At 40.7% G+C, this 17,852-nt stretch overlaps 1 pseudogene; it reads left to right on the forward strand.

Moving 5' to 3' along the window:
• Positions 1-16,675: 16,675 nt before the first annotated feature.
• On the forward strand, positions 16,676-17,410 carry LOC149289316 (parkin coregulated gene protein pseudogene; annotated as a pseudogene).
• Positions 17,411-17,852: the final 442 nt, after the last annotated feature.

The following is a 17,852-nucleotide window of genomic DNA, read 5'->3' on the forward strand; positions in this document are numbered from 1 at the left end:
CTGGCTACAATTTTCAATAGCTATATTGTAAACATAACAGATATTGTGTATCACGTTTGTGCAACAGTTTGACGTAGTTTTGAATTAATCTAGAATGTTTATCAGTCAAGAGATTACACTAAAAGGTAAAGTCATAAGAGGTCCGGGCGACATTGCAGGGTCTGCATCTAGAGCAGCGGTTTTTCAAACATGCTCGGGGACCTCCTTAGATCCATAGACCAACTAGACCAAATAGACAAACTTTGAATTTTTCATAATAAATATCATACAAAGCACAACGATAATGCAATTTCAATAACTTGTTCCCTGCACCTACTTTCTGTCCTGGGCATACCAACAAAACCAGATGACCTCCATGAAAGGCCCTAAGTATGCATAGTGTTGTAAGGACCATAGTCTGAGAACTATTGTTCTAATCTAGAGTATCAGAAAGGGATGAATTGAAACCATCAGGAAGTCCAGGGGGGGGGGGCAAGTGTTTGATGTTAAATGTAAAACAAACATGCATGGTTTTAAGAAGAGAATTAGTAACCTTTTAACTAAGATAGATTTATCTAAGGTATGTGATTTCAACCCTAAATTTGCATTATGTTGCCAACTGGTCAAATGATAAAAATAAGAGGGGTTTACTGTGTATGATCACTCAATAAAAAGAAATTAGACTCACTATAAAACATTTGACTGGAATAAAAGGTTTGTGAACTGCTCAAGACTATAGGCAGTGTTACTGTTAGCTAGAACTTGGAACTGAGATAAGTGTTTGATAACTTCTGTGCACTTAAGAGACTAGAAAGGTACTAGTATTTTTCCAGTCTCAAAACTAAAAGGCTTAAAGCTGGTGACGAATGGGACATGATTAGGTTAAGATGTCCCTGTTTTCATAGGACAGCCCTTTTATTGAGAGCTGTGTCTTTGGTATTTGTTCCCAGAAGTGTCATCTAAACATCTAGTAAACCCAAAGGTAAAGTAAGCTATGACCAAAATTATGTGAACACCTCTCCTCAATGGCAGTAGAATATGTTGTACCGAAGACCTCAATTACTTTAATCATGGCGCTTTCATAGGATTCTACCTTTGCTACAAGTCAGTTAGATCTGCCATTGTCCACTGTGAAGTGGAAGTCTAGGTGGAACAACAGTTCAGCCATGAAGCAGTAGACCACATATTCTGACAGAAGAGGGCAGCTAAGTGCTGAAGTGCATACAGCGTAAAAATCACCTGCATCCCTCAGTACAGAGTTCCAAACCCCCTCTGGAAGCAATATCACCACAAAGCACTGTACGTGGGGAGCTTCATGAAATGGGTTTCCATGGCCAGGGGCAGGCTGGGCCGGGGAGCAATTGCCCCCCAGGCCGCCCTGAATCCGGCCACAAAGTTAAGAAGTAAGTGGCCGCGAACGGGATTTAGAGAGGCCGTCATGCCAGTAGCGTACCTAGCAGGGGGAGGGGGAGGCGGTCCGTCCCGGGTGCCGATCATCTCAGGGGTGCCACCACGTCGGCAAGCCTCCAGAGAGGATGTGCACGGCAACTGTTGCTGTGCGTCGGGATTTAATGTCAAATCCCGTCACACAACAATAAAGCCACGTCCCCACCTTCCGCGCTAACTGCACAGAAGAAGAAGAGGAAGAACGAAGAGGAGGAGGAAAAGTGACAGTGACAGAGGAAAGTTAGGAAAATATTCAGGGAGAGTGGATTAGTAAGTGTGTGAGAGTGATGGGTGTTATGCTGTAGTTTATGCTGAATGTTTGTGAATGAGGGTTTGAGATTGGACGGATGTGTAAGTGTGGGGAGGCAATCACACTCCTATCATGTCCAGGTAACCAGTACATGCTAGAACCTGGGCATGATAGGATTGTGATTGCTGTTAACAATTATATATATGTATACATTTATTTATTTTTTAGTTTTTGAATGTAGAATTTTCAGTTTCGGTGCATCCCTACTATATACTAAGCCAGTCACTGAAGTGGTAGGCCTACACCACATCAATGTTTGGCTTAGTATATAGTGATAGGGGTTTACTGCAGTATTGTCAGTGTCTGGCTCAATGTATAGTGATAGGGATTACGCTGTACCACTGTCGGTGCGTGCCTAAGTATATAATGATAACAGTTATCCTATACCACCATCAATGTTTGTCTCAGTGTATAATGATAGGTGTTATGCTGTACCACAGTCAATGTTTGCCTCAGTATATCATGATAGCAATTATGCTGTACCACCATCTATGTCTGCCTCAGTATATGGCGATAGGTGTTATGCTGTAACACCGTCAATGTCTTCCTCAGTATATAATAACTGTTATGCTGTACCACTGTCAATGTCTGCCTCAGTATATAATGATAACAGTTATGCTGTACCCCTGTCAATGTTTGCCTAATCATAGAAACTATGCAGTTTTAAAGTGTGTGGGGGGGTGTCACATACAGGATCCACCGCAGGTGCCAAATAGTTTAGGTACGCCCCTGCGTCGTGCGGCAGTCAGGCCCAATGGCCGTGCCTCAGCTCTTCAACCCACGTCTTAAAAGGGGTTGGACAAAAAGCTGAGGCACGGCCATTGGGCGGCGCGGTGCGTGCAGGCCAGCTGCTTTCAATGTCGCTCGCAGCCACTTTGGTGGCGCAATGTGCCACTTGACTAGACTTGCCCCCCAGGCCTTAGGCTGCCAGCCCTCCCCTGTCCATGGCCAAGCATTTGAATAAAAGGTCAGTATGCACAACTCCAAGTGATGGCTGGAGTGGTTTAAAGCACACTGCCATTAAACACGGAAGCAGAAGAAAAGTGGAGGAATCTGGGTTTGGCAGATGTCAGGAGAATGCTACCTACTGTAATACATAATGCAAAGTTTGCTGAAGGAGGGATAATAGTCTGGGGCTGTTTTTTAGGGTGTGGGCCCCTTAGTTCCAGTAAAGTGTAATGTTAATGCAACATCACAGAAAGACATTTACATAGAAACATAGAGGAATTCAGAGATTGGAACAGAGATTGCGAGCCAGGCCTTCTCGTCCTACATCAGTTCCTGACCTCACAAATGCCCTACTGGATGAATGGGCACAAATCCAGACAGACATTCTGTGTGAGGCTGTTATAACCTAAAAGGGGCCCAACTCCATAACAATCCAGTGGTTTTTGGAATGGGATGTCCAACAAGCTTATATAGGTGTAATAGTCAGGTATTTACATAGTGTATATTGCCTTTGGTTGATATTAACAAGCACTACACATGTGCAAATGAAGGTACTTACAAACTTCTTCAATATGTACTATATGTTGAATGTCCCTTTTAGCGTGTCAGTCAGATTTGCAACACTGTTTCTTTTCCCCTGTTTTTATAGTAAAAAATGCAAAATATCATGGGTGAGAAATCTTCAGGCCCTTTTAACAAAAGCTTTCCCTAATGTATGGTTGCTTGGTTGTATGGTTGCATTAAACTAATGTATGGTTTTTTAAAACTGGATGTTCATTATTTAAATATTTAAATATGGAATGAATTTACTTGAGATAAATGTATTTCAGGTAATGAAATCCTTCAGTGGAAGTCAATTACAAACGGTTAACTAATGTAATAAGGATTCTAATTAGTTACTAGTAGAGGCATTTTTCGCTTTCTACCTTTAAAATTAACCCCTTAATGACAAAGCCCGTACATGTACAGGCCCAAAATGCATTGTTTTCAATGGGTTTAAGGACCGCCCATTGTCCTTAAGGGGTTAAAAACCCTCCCAAAGTGGCTCTACATCTTTAGAAATATGTGGAGCACTGCCCTGAAAAGACCTCTGGCAGCTCCTCAAGCTTAACTATGGAAACCATTATCAACAAAGCTGTTTACTGGTTTTTTTCTCAGCAGAGCAATAAAAATTATTAATTAAAAAGTTCAGTCTGCCATAACGAAGCCAAAACAAAATAAACGTTTGGTTATCAAAAATAGTACAAGTTGTATCTCGCAATAGTAGTTTTGCAATTTTTGCAATGCAATGCATATACCTGAAAATTAATCTATAAGTTACACTGAAGATCATTTAAGAAATGTTCTGAAATTTAGATTTGTTCTATGACATAACACTTGAAAGGTGTCTAAATGTTATAAAAATAAGAAATTCATTGAACATGTACATGTTTTTAATGCACAGAATGGGCAAATGATGTGCTGATATACAAATTATCATATTTGTTATGGAAACCTCAGCTCCATAATATAATGATAGGATGTTATATCATCTCCACTGCATTATGTATTAGGCAGCTCACTGGACCTCACCATGGGCCATCATGAGGGTTCCTCCACATTCAAATAGAAAAATATAATATAAATATTTAATATATAAAAGAAAAATAAGTAAATTAAAATATAAAAAGGAAACAACAAATACATAAACATAAATAATAATAAAACAATAATAATGTTTAAACATATACTCAATGGTATTGCTGGAGCTGATCAGTTTTTGCAGAAGAAAGAACTTCATGCCAAGATGGAATTTGTCATTTTACAGCAATTGTATAGTATATGATCCTATTTACTACACCATAATTTTTCTCTATGTCCTTTGTTTTATAGTAATTATATACTCTTTGCCTCAGAATTAAAAGAGAACAATGATTTGGATATAAACCATCTGCAGCCTGGACTACTGGACAGCTATAGTTATAATTACATATAGTATATGTAATTATGTCTGTCTCTGATTATTTATGATTATTTACAAAGATTTTTTCCCCCCAGAAAGAAATGGGGAAAAAAATGAATTTAATTTATATTTTTGTACTGATTTATGTATCTTTGCCATACCCAGGGGATGTTGTGACATGATCTACTTGCTGTCTCGATTATCTAGACAACTTCCAGTAATTAAAAACAATTTCTCATCTGTAGGCTATTCTTATCTTTGAAAAGCATGGGAAACATCAATACCTGGTACATTTAACATTTAGCACGTGTGTTTTAGCTATAAAAAGACTTCTAATTATTGTCTTCATATTTTATTTTGCACTTTCCCCAAATCTTACATTTTACATTTCTGTAAAAATCATCTACTCAATATGGGGAAAGGTATCCTTAACTTACCCTCTTTCTCAAAATGTGCATTATTACCCGTGACAGGACTGATCAGATAATGCTGGTCTTGCCACAGGCTGCCACAAATTGCCACTTCCTTGAGATTGTGGTGGCAGCAATTTACCAGGGTGCAAATAAGCAGACTCTAACTGGACTGGACTACGTAAGAACACAGAAATCTCATGAAGCTTCTTGACCGTTTAGAGTGGCATAAAGTGCAGACAGGAAATGTTTGGACCCAAAGCATCTTCGTCAAGCCTTTAAACTACGAGAGATTGCTGCATTGCAGTGTTTTTGTTCCTGTGTTCATATGTGTTCTTACAGTAATGTTGATTCAGCAAATGGCTCAGCTAATTTTTTGTTGAGGCATTTCATACTCCTCTCTGAAAATACATACAGTACATATACCTGGACAATTTCTAAATAAGATTGGGAAAAGTAGCAGGATTAGCCACACTTATTTGTAAGGAAAAGGAGGTCTCTAACATAACAAGGACAGTGTTTCTTACAGAAAAAACATATGTTCGCTACAACTAATGTATTGCAGTCCGCACACACGTGGAAAAGGCATGTGGCTATCCTGAATGTACGATGAGACCAAGCACTGGTTCAGGGTTGAGTGTTTAAAACAGGCTAGGTGGGCCAAATGGTTCTTATGTACCATCAAATGCCGTTTCTAATGATAATAGTAGAAAATAGGGTCTTTCTTCTCTTCATCCATTTCATTGTGTGCTTTACATATATTAATGTGTTCTATTTACCTAATAAATAGCACTGCAGAATATGATGGAACATATATTGTAAATCAATAAGAAATAATATCTACTTGTCAGTGACATTATGGAAGTAATGAAATATTTGCTATGACCATGATACCAACGAGAAAGACAACTCTGGGGGATCTGATGCAGTTGTCTACTCCTTCTCACTTATACTTAGCAATGTCTAAAGTAGCTGTGGAGGGAAGATCACCCTATTGGGAAATTGGGCTCCCCTTTGGGCTGCAGGTCAATGTTCCAGCAGCCTTTGCTGTAGCCTGTTCATTTATAGTAATGTCTGTGCTTGGAGATGTTATGTTTCAACACTCTGCACTAAGAGAATGTTCTGGGCAAGGAAGAGGTCCTTGAATGTATGGGGGCAACACTAAAGGAGAAAAGTCCTTTTCCCCCTTTTCCTCCCCTGGCAACATTCAGCCTATTTAGTCTGATCTAAAATCGATTAACAGATGAAAGGGAATGCAAACGAACACTTTAAGGGAACGCATTCTTTCTTTAAGGCCCTGTTACATTAGACACCCTACTGGCTGCTTTTTGTAAGCCAGTGGCCCAAAATATTTACAGTTGCTTTAGAGAAGAGGCCGATGCTGAGCATATGTTTGCTAGAGGCTTCTCTTTGGTGAGCTGCAGTTGACAAAGAAGCAACAACCTTAGCCTCTCTATATGTAGAAGAGAGGAAACATCAGTGGCCATGTCGAAGAGTGTTGTATATATGTGATGGAGAGTGTGTGTATGATGAATGGTGTGTGCATGTGTGTACTGTATATATATATATATATATATATATATATATACATATACAGGGGCGGGCTGCGCGGCCGCCCATTTAAGCGCCCGATTCGGCCACACCATGGCCGTCTTTAACGCCCGCAGCATCCGCGGCAGGGCGGCCGAACTGGCCGGCACACCGAAATGCCATTGCAGCCGATGTGGATGTGACTCTTAAAGCGGCCAGCGTGTCTTACGGCCGCTTTAAGAGTCACAGCCACATCGGCTGCAATGGTTAATCATTAAGCGGCCGTAAGACACGCTGGCCGCTTTAAAATCATTAAGCGGCCAGTGTCCTGTGTGACTCCGCCCCCTTGAGCGGCACATCACATTGTCAATGTGATGGGCCGCTCAAGGGGGCGGAGTCACACGGAACAGCTCCTCGTGACAGCTAGAAGAGCACGTTGGAGCACAGCAGCAGTGAAGGATGGCAGCAAAAACGTAAGTATTAAAAAAATAAAAAAAATAGTTGGGGTAATAGGCGGAAGGGGAGCCATATTCAAAGGTGGGGGCTGCATTGGGACAACAATTAAATGCAAAATGGGGGTGGCTAGGTGGTATAAGTACACAACAGGGTGGTTGGGGCACTACATAAATCAATACACAAAGGTGGGGGGGTGGCGGGCTGGGTTCAAATTACATGGGTCAGTCATTAACAATGCAAAGGGGGGCATCAATACACAAGGGAGGGGGCTGGCTGGGGACATCACATAAATAAATACACAAGGGTGTTGGGGCATGATGTACAAAGGGGGCTGGCTGTGGGCACAAATCCACATGGGGCAATACACAAGGGGCATAATGTACAAAGGGGTCTGGCTGGGGGCATAAATCCACATGGGGCAATACACAAGGGTGTGGGGGGAAATACATTAAAACCAAAGGGGGAGCTGGCTGGGCATCAATACACAAGGGGGAAAAACAAACAAACAACAAACCAGTTTGGAAAGCATTTTGGATGTGGGTGTCAGTGTTGCAGAGCTTGTCCTGGTGTGTGTGTGTGTTTGGATATCGGTGTGGCAGAGCCTGTCCTGGTGTCTGTGTGTTTGGCTGTCTGTGTGGCAGAGCCTGTCCTGGTGTGTGTGTGTGTGTGTTTGGGTGTCAGTGTGGCAGAGCCTGTCCTGGTGTGTGTGTGTGTGGCTGTCTGTGTGGCAGGGCCTGTCATGGTGGGTGTGTGTTTGGGTGTCAGTGTGGCAGAGCCTGTCCTGGTGTGTGTGTCTGGGTGTCGGTGTGGCAGAGCCTGTCCTGGTGTGTGTGTTTGGGTGTCGGTGTTGCAGAGCTTGTACTGGTGTGTGTGTTTGGGTGTCGGTGTTGCAGAGCTTGTACTGGTGTCAGGGCAGGCTGTTTGGCTCACCCTGGGAAGTTTGGGGACAAAGTTGGCTCACTCTGGACTGTAATTTGTTAATGTTATCTTGGTGCTGGTCGAGTTCTATGTGGGCAGTGTGGATACCAGGGCTGGCTTTGGGGGTGTGCATCCTGTGATCTATGCCTGTAGGTTTTATCTATACCTTTAATGCTTAGTTGTTATGTGATTTCCAGTTGATCTGTACCTGCAAAGCTGGGTTTGGGTGTTATTCTGCTATGCTATGTTTGCATACATTATTTATGTATACCTGCAAATACAGAGTTTGTATTACTTATTCAGTTGATCTATACATGCACGTGCTGTTTACATGTGTTGTTTATTTGATCTATACCTGAACTACCGGGAGTAAGTAAAACAGAGGTGTGGCTTAGTGAATGAGGGACAAATGGACTCTGGGGATAATTACAGGCAGGGGCCCAAGGAAATGCCTAGGGTCCAATTTTTCCATATTTAAATTTTATTTTGTTACAAAGATTAGCTGTTTTTTAATGTATTAAACATCATTTTTTTTACTCCCAGTCCCATCACATTACATCAATATGCGTTAGAAAATCAGGAAAAGATGGGCATGTATAGCGGGCTGATTCGGTGGCGCATCCATGCCCATGCACACATATACACTTAGAAGGTCATAGAAAAGAAGTGGTTGATGTTAATACAGTTAGTGTTATCCTGTATCTAAGATGACCAAGGGTTTTAATACCATGAATAATGGGCTGAATGGTTCTTATGTCCTTAAATTTTATGTTTCTGTTTCCACTAGCTAGCTGGTATAGGAGCACAGGCTGAGGCGGTGCCAGACATGGGTTTAGGAAAGTCCATGTGTGAGATTTTGTAACTTGAGCTTTGTATGCTTTTGTTATTGTCTTACGGTTGCAAGGAATATGTATGCAATATTTGTTATAAAAGGTCTCATAAACCGTAACTTTATTAATTTCGTTCCTGTGTGTCACACACGTGCTCACATGATCATAATCTGCTATTTCAGAAGCTAGTTCCTTGCAACCTGGAAGAAGCACCAATCGTGTCACGCTTGACGCAGCATATAACATACATTTTTATGATGCAGATGTCATCAAACATCTTTATGCAAGACAGGCAGAACTGTAGGTTCTCTTTAAGTTCTCTTGCTCTTCTGCTTTGACCTACTTATCGCCAATGCTTAGAACCCTACTGGCAATAAAAATATGACACCCTTTAAGCTCATGCTGTCTGCTCACCCTTTACACACGGTTATGGAGACAATGAAAGAAAAAACCCACAAAAACTGTCACTACCCATGAGATAAACGAACTCACAAAGGTGGGTGCAATGAATTCTTAAATTTTCAGTTAAGAAATGTTATTGGTTCCACATAAGAAACAACCCTTTTTAATATTGACAGCATGTTGAACCTCATCACCCCATTCATTGTATCCCATCGAAAAGAGACACAAACACCCAACCTGAAAAGCAACCACCCCTCACAAAACTAATAAAAACAAGAAGTGTCTAAAAATAAACTAAAAAGTTCAGCTTTGTCAACTTACTTGTAGCTCTTCTCCAACTGGAATCTCTTCCACAAACTCTGCCACCCCCTTGCCACTCTGGTGACCACCATAAGAGAAAAGACCAGGAGAAGAAAAGAGAGCAACCTCCCCAAGAGAGACCAAGAGCCCCACTCCTTTGAGGAAGGCTTTCTGAGTATCTTTCATCTGAGCTGCCAACTCCCTGGTTACGGATATGTATCACATGGCCTTGACCTTTACAATGAATATGACTTATTCAAAGTAAAATCCCCAGTACTGCTATTTTTTGAGATATAACCACTCTTGACAAAATTTATTGGTACCATTTGGAGTGCACTCATGGGAATCTTACATTTATTTCGATTTCTTGACTTCAAAGCTTAATGAAAAATACTGCTGATGTCTAGTTGTATCTCAAAATATAACCACTCAGGCTACCAGAATCCATTACGTTCCGTGGGACCAGTTCACTGGGCTGAGATATTATTTGTCACCATTAACCATTTTGGAAAGAAAACTAAATATAGCCTAGCATGGTCGAAACTAAAAATAAAACGTGATCTGTCAGCAAGCTATTTTTGTGCATTTAATGTATTTCTGCCTGTTCTGGCTTCAGAATTGATGAAACTCCTCCAGGAGGTTTTAACGGTTTTAACAATAAAAAAGGCACAAAAGTTAAATAAAGTCATCAAGATTCACAAAGACTTAAGATGAACACATCATTGGCATTTCTGCATTCATATTAATTGGTTGTCATTAACATGTCCAACAAGCCCAAACACATTTGAAGGATGGAGCTATTGTTCTTAACACTAATTTAAGCTTACATGTGCAGCAAAACCTGTAATACTTCAAACTTGGTGTGTACGTGTGTTAGAAATCACTAACCACGATGTGTATAAGGTGGTTAACATCTTGCTAATGGTGGTTACAGGTCAGTTGTGGTGTGTGTTTTAGGGAACAATATAGTTTTGTTGGGAAAGAATTCTGTAAGCAAGATGGGCATTACTTTTGTTCAATGATTTACTTTGAAGATATTTGAGAATCAATATCTTCACTAAAGCAAAAGCATTATGTGGGCAAGAATAGCAGTATTATTGAAGTGAAATCTGTTCCCCAAACACCTCTGCACTTCCTAATTCTTACTGCAATACTTTGCGTAGTCTGAAGAAGGATGAAGACGCACTGCACCACTGGAGCTCCGTGTCCCTTCACCGTAATCCTCCTACAGCTCACCAATACCATTGCCTCACCAGTTCTACCAGCTGTCTACATGGGCTCCAAAACCTTCCTGCCTAGGCCTAGCAGTATGGTTAATAAACCAGTAAGGGCATAAACCAGGTGCGTCCGCTACTCAATGGACCGGTTTCAACGGAGTTCTCATCGCCTCAACCAGCCTCCACAATGCTACACCTGGTGTGCTGTGCCCTGAGGCAGAGCACCGGGTTATATCATCATGGCCATTGATTAGTAATAGTTGGAGCATGGCTTCATAACCAATACGTACCCACTTACCATCTCTTAGGAGGTGGGGTTGTAGGTCGGTGTCTCTCCCTGGTAAGTATAGGGTGCCTTAGTATATACTTTTTATTGTAATTGAAGAACAGGTGTTTGCAGTCAGTATATGCAAGCACCCAAAAGATAGATATATATATATAATATATAGGAAAACCTGACCTTTGTATGTATGTATGGGAATTGTCCTAGCTACTGGTTCATGTGCCACAGAACAGTAGGGTGGGCAGGTAAACATACCTAAAAACATTCTAAACAAGCTGATACCCAATAACTATGACTTTTCAGGAAAATATCCTGCATTAAGTCACCTGCATTTAAAGTAGGGTTTAGCACCATTTGAAGCAGGCCTGCCATCCAAAACAATGTTTGCTTTTATATATAACTTTTCACCCACAGATTTTCTAAATCGTCCAGCACAATGTATAGGTGAAAAGACACCCACAGGTGGGCTGTAAGATGACCACTTCTCCATCCCCACTGAGAATCTGCCTGTTTACACTGACATTGGGAGGGGGGGACTCAGGGGCAAATCCTGACAGCCATAACTGCTAGCAAAATATCAGTAACAATTCTATTTTTATTGGCTGTAACCCTTTACCTTCCAGGGGGTTAGCAGTGAAAGGTTTAAAGACAGGCTCATCAATTGCATTAGCCTGGCAGGCGCATTCAGATTATAATCACCTGCTTACGAATCAGCAGGAAAGCAAGCTATTTAATATCGATTTATTGATGCTTATCGATGGTCAATAAGTGTATTATAAAAGCATACCACGTGAACCGAAGTAAAGCCATCCCCAGCACTCCTTCATTCCACCTGCCTCGCCCTCATCCCCACCCCGGTTAGCTGCAGGGGACATTCCTGGGCGTATTACTGGTTTTACCGCCCGGGAGCAAAGCAAACCGAACCGGTGCGTCAGTGTTTGGAAATGGAGTGGGAGGGGGGGGAGACCGTGTCAACCACAAGGAGATGACCAAGTGATGTCAGGCATCGGGGAGGAGGAGAAGCGAAGTAGGAGGAGATCGCTGATTCTGGAGAGAGAAGGGGAAAAAAAAGGGGTCGGGCAGAGATCATGAAGACTATTGTAAACACACGGGCAAGGCAATCCACACGGTGCAGGCAGCACAGCAACTCCCCGGGGCAGCCTGTCCCTGTCCCACCAGGGTCCGCACACAGCCTAGACAGGTGAGTCTGCCGCTGGGCATTCTGGAGTGGGGTGGGGTGGCTTATACTGCACTACAGGGGTCTCTAGCCATGTTAAAGTCCAGAAGTGCCAAAACTTTTGAACAGGTGCTCCTATGCAATGCTATAGGTAGGGGGTGTGTACTTCTTTCAGTCCATGTGTCCCTATATGTTACCCAATGTGTCGCTCTATAGATATTGATTTATAGTTCAGGCATGCTGCACCTGATCTAGAAGTCTCTTATTCCAACATTATTAATGGGAGTATTTTTTTTCCTTCTTCGAATTTAATTCATAAGAAGCAGTGGGGAGTCACATCAGATTAATGAAATTATCTTTGACATCAGGGATGTGTTCTGCTCATCCTGAAGTAAACACCGGTGGTTTTCTTTGAGTAAATTATTTGGATTATTTTAGACTGGAAACCTGGTCCTCCAATGTATCAGATCTGTCAGTTCTCGTTATTGTCATGCCTTATTTGAATATTGTAAAAAGTGTTGTGTAAATTGTTGGCGTTCTAATAAATAAAAGATGATAAATAAATAATAACATATTCTGGTATTGTTGCACCCTTTGAATGTATGTACTGTAAGAAGCCCTGCGTAAATTGTTGGCGCTATAAAAATAAAAGATAACAATCCATAAATGGTCATAAATTGATGTTCCTTTAAAACTCTGTGACATCAAAGTCTGCATCATAACTACAAGCTATAAGCAAATAAATGTCATTTTACTCCTGTGACTCATATACCATTAAATAGTATACTACACCCTAAATGCAAACTCACAGTACGTACAGATCTAATAATTCCAATTATTTTATATGATTTATTTAATCATATGATGATTTCTTTTTAAACTCAAAATAAAGAATTATGGCTCTTTATGTTCTAAATTATATATTTGTTTTGTAATGTATTTTAGGTCCCCTTCCCATTGAGGTTTAATTTAATATCGGCTCAGGCGCTGTATAAAATGAAGTGAATTGCCAATCCTAGCAGTTTATCAAAGTGTAAATGTCAGGATCTCGCCTGAAGCAGATCTGGCTTCGTATTAGCACCGGTTATACCGTATGTGAGAGCATAAAAGGGAGTGGTGAATTTCAAATCCAAGATGATCTCAATTGCTACCAGCGAGGGTTTTTTTTTTTATTTTTTATTTTTTTTACTAAGGCCTTAAACAAAAAAAATGGAAAGCTGTAATGAAGCAATGTTTCAGGAAATGGCCATTCCCAAGGGTTATTAATGGTAATTTCATAGCAGATTGCATTTGAAATGCTGGTTTCTTATGAAAAATTAACTCTTAAAGATAAATGAAAGCAGTCATGGAAAAATTTAATTTTTGTGTTGAGGTTTTTGAGTATCGCTCGTTCTTAACCCTTCAGATATCAAAGATGACCCCCCCCCCTATCACTTTTAAAGGAGCCGTTCCACTTTTTATGCATCGTATCCAAACATGAATGCATATTAATGTGGATTTTGTACTTTGTGCAGAAGAAAGAAATGTTGAGGTGGTGCAGCTGCGCAGGAATGCCCCCGTCTGCTCTCTTTAATCCCTACCAGATCTGGCTGCTTGAAGCAGCCAATCACTGTAAAAGAAAGGACTCATGCGCATGCGCAATGGGGTTTTCATAGGTCCCCTGCAAATCTTGTGCAAGTCAGGGCTGGATGGAGATGCAATCAATCAAATGCATCTCCTTCAAGGAACCAGAGCAGAGGAATCAGGCCAGATGTATGGAGATGATTCTGAGAATCTCTCTATGCATTTGGATGTAAAAAAACCTGCAGCAATTATAATGTAACACTCGGCTATCACATGCATTAACGTGTAAAAGAGGGCTAAAGTGAACCTTGAATTGCTTTCTATACTATAGGAAACTATCAAGGAAACCTTAGCAGATATTTCTCATTATATAATGTCCTCTAAAGGGTTAATCACAAGGACACCACAACTTTTTTTTAAGTCTGTAAGGCAAAAAACATGCTTTTTTTGTCATGTGACTATTACACGTTCCCAACAAAATTTTTAAAAAAGACAAAATTTGACGCGATAAAATAATTATTATATTATACTTTCTGAGTACTTTAATATGCATTATTGAAAAAGTTAAACAAAATAAAAATAAATATGCACTTTCCTTAAGTAGAAGCTGCAGTTCCAGTGTCTGCAGAACACAGTGTAAATTTAAAGGGAACTCTTAACATGCATATGATAGCTAGGATGTCCCTTTAAGCAGTGTATCTAGTATCTATTAACAGCCCCGTCTTGTTATATTTATTATCTCTATATGCATTAAACTACCATATTTGCTCGATTATAAGACGACCCCCCAAATCTGAATATTAATTTAGGAAAAAAAAAAAAGAAAAAGCCTGAATATAAGACGACCCTATAGGAAAAAAGTTTTACCAGTAAATGTTAATTCATCTAAACTATTTTTTTTTTAATAAAAGCTATGATTGAGAAAAATATTTTGGTTTTATTTCCTTCTATTTTCCAACCTGCCCCCCAGTTATGCACATCTGCCCCAGAAATGCCTTATACCCCCTATATGCCACTGTGCCCCATGATATGCCTTTTAACCCCCTATATGCCACTCTGCCTCAAGAAATGCCTTATACCCCTATAAGCCATTCTGGCATTTAGAGGGTTAAAAAGCATATTATGGGGAAGAGTGGCATATAAGGAGGTTTAAGGCATTCAGGAGGCAGAGTGGCGTATAGAGGGTTAAAAAGGCATTTCTGGAGGCAGAGTGGCATTAAGGGGGTTAAAAAGCATTTCACAGAGCACTCTGCCTCCAGAAATGCCTTATGCCACACATTTAACACTCCCCCGCCCCCCCCCCAAACTTACCGGTGCTTCTGACTTCCCTGTCATGTAGCCGGGGCAGCGTGTAGATCCCACGCACTTACGCTGCAGCCGGAAGGAGGCGTGGCTAGCAGCGGGGGTTGTCTGCGTCCATCGCGCAGACCTTCCCCGGCTGTCAGAGATCAGAGTTCCCCGCACCGGTGCTCTGAAAAAAACCTCGTCTTATAATCGAGCAAATACGGTATATACTAATTGGCTGTATAGAATTTGTTGTGTTTCAGGCTATTGCTCAAACTTTGAAAAGCATGTAAAGAGTTCGTTTAAAAACACTTAACGTCTTCCTAGTACAGACTGAAGTGGATATAACAGATGATGGTGGTTAGTAGTCAAACATTTTCTTAAAATATATAGTTTTCAAGGGTCCCAAGCTCTTGTATGAAGTAATGGTCTAAAAAAGGACATTGTATGAGCAGATTTGATTTAAAATAAAACAAGTGAGATGCCTTGCATTTTTGTTTTTAGTAAAGTTTTAATAAAAAAAAATCATTACCACTTAGCCTTAGTTGAATGTTTTGAAGAAAAATAATAGCAATGGAAAACTGTCCATGAAAGTAGGAGACACTGCCACTTGAGTGACTGACTTGGTTGTTTGCCAGGGGTCCTTGGCACCGATTAAATAGGCGACAGACAATGCCTACTTTTAAATAATATTTTTTTATTTCAGCAAGTTAAATTCTAATACAAATAATTTCCAAAGCACAATATTTCAACTTTTTAGATACAATCACCTGCTTTTGTTACGGTGCCCATCATGTCTGCATCTCAACATGGACATCTAAATACATTATTCTTATGTGTACTTAGCTATTGATCGGCCTTACCCCTGTAGATCAATTAATATACCTTTTGTGTTTTTCTAATTCCTGCAAAATGTTTAGGGCTTGAAATCCAATATCCAATATCGGTGTCCCCCCTGGTTTACAGATAGCTAGGGTTTTTCCCCCAAAAGGGTGACCGTTTTATGAGACTGATGAACACTCATCCTGATCACTGCCTGGCGCACTGACGCAAATTCAAACACACCGATGATAGCCACGCTGGCAACTCTCTATAACGCTGATGTATGTTCAACAACATAGCCAATCTAAAGAAAAAATATATTCTCGGCCAAATGGCACTTAAACATGCAACTCCCAGTCAAGTCACTCTGTGCCACACACTCTTCACACTCAGCCACACAAATGTAAGATTATGACAACAATGTCAGACACTGATGTTGTGATAGAGGACAGTAAATTCAAAACAAGGACTTTCATAGAAGTAAATTGTGGCAACTTGCCTTGGTGATTCCTTTTGACAAAGGCTTATTTCGCATTTATTATTCCATATATATGTGAAACTTTTGATTATATATTGGTAAAATAGTGTTGTCAGTACATTAAATGTGTGTTGAATTCATTTAGAAACCCGTCCACCTTTCTGTATTGCTCTCCTAATGTAATCGGTGTTTATGCATTGCTAAGCAACCGAGCCTATTGTGCTCTGCTGTTTCCTGGACAACATGACATAAACAAGAGGTTTGACCAGCACAGCATCAGTCTTCCTGCACAGTTCAAAGAGGTTGTGCTCTGTGTCTAAGCTTTTGCACAGACACATCAAGCCGTTTCGGCCATCTAAGGCTGTAATTTTGGACTGAAAATGGTGACTGAGAAAGACAAGGGAAACAGAAAAGCATCGGATGCTGCAGCTGGCAAGAACAAGGCCGCTTTTCGCTCTGAAGCTTTCACAGTCAAGGCCATGATGAAGAACTCTGTGGTGAAAGCTCCTCCAGCAGCAGGAGCGTTCAAGGAAAGGCCTGCGAAGCCCTCAGCTTTCCGTAAGTTTTATGAGCGAGGAGACTTTCCTATTGCCCTTGAGCATGATACAAAGGGGAATAAAATAGCCTGGAAGGTTGAGATTGAGACATTGGATTATCATCACTACCTGCCTCTGTTCTTCGATGGACTTTGTGAGACAGCCCATCCTTATGAGTTTTTCGCTCGTCAAGGAGTCCATGACATGCTAGAACATGGAGGCCCAAAGATCCTGCCTGTCATTCCACAGCTTATTATACCCATAAAGAATGCCCTCAGTATTCGGAATCGCAAAGTTATCTGCACTACTCTGAAGGTTCTCCAGCACCTGGTTGTTTCAGCTGACAGAGTGGGTGAAGCACTTGTGCCCTATTATCGCCAGATTCTCCCAATTCTCAACATTTTCAAGAACATGAATATTAATTCAGGAGATGGGATTGACTACAGCCAGCAAAAACGAGAAAACATCGGGGACCTGATCCAGGAGACGCTGGAAGCTTTTGAATGCCATGGAGGAGAAGATGCCTTCATAAATATAAAATACATGGTTCCTACCTATGAATCCTGCTTGCTGATTTAACATAATAAAATTGCTGTGGCAAATTGGAAGCCACGTTTTCAAGAACTTGATTGGCTTTTCCTGCTTGCTGATTTACCAGAATACAATTGCTGCGGCAAATTGGAAGCTACGTTTTGAAGAACTTGATTGACTGTTCTTTTGATTTCAAATAAATAAGAAAAATACCATCTGTAATTTGCAGGAATTCACAATAAATGATTAAACGACACATTGTTTCAGTAATTCTTTGTTGTAAAATGTGTTATTAAGAAGCTGTTTTAAACTGAGAAGGTTATATATTTTAATGTCACTGCTGATTTTTTTTGGGGGGGCAACATAGGTACTGTGCTAATTTTTGTAGTAGTAGTAGTTTGACGTACCCCCCTCCTTGTAACATGCTCATCATGCCCTCTTGTTCTTATAATCTGTCATCGCAAGTATTTAAGATTTATCTGGGTTTCAT

The sequence above is a fragment of the Sceloporus occidentalis genome, unplaced genomic scaffold, assembly GCF_023333645.1.
Source record: "Sceloporus occidentalis isolate IW3139 unplaced genomic scaffold, rSceOcc1.0.p SCAF_46, whole genome shotgun sequence".
Classification (NCBI taxonomy): domain Eukaryota; kingdom Metazoa; phylum Chordata; class Lepidosauria; order Squamata; family Phrynosomatidae; genus Sceloporus; species Sceloporus occidentalis.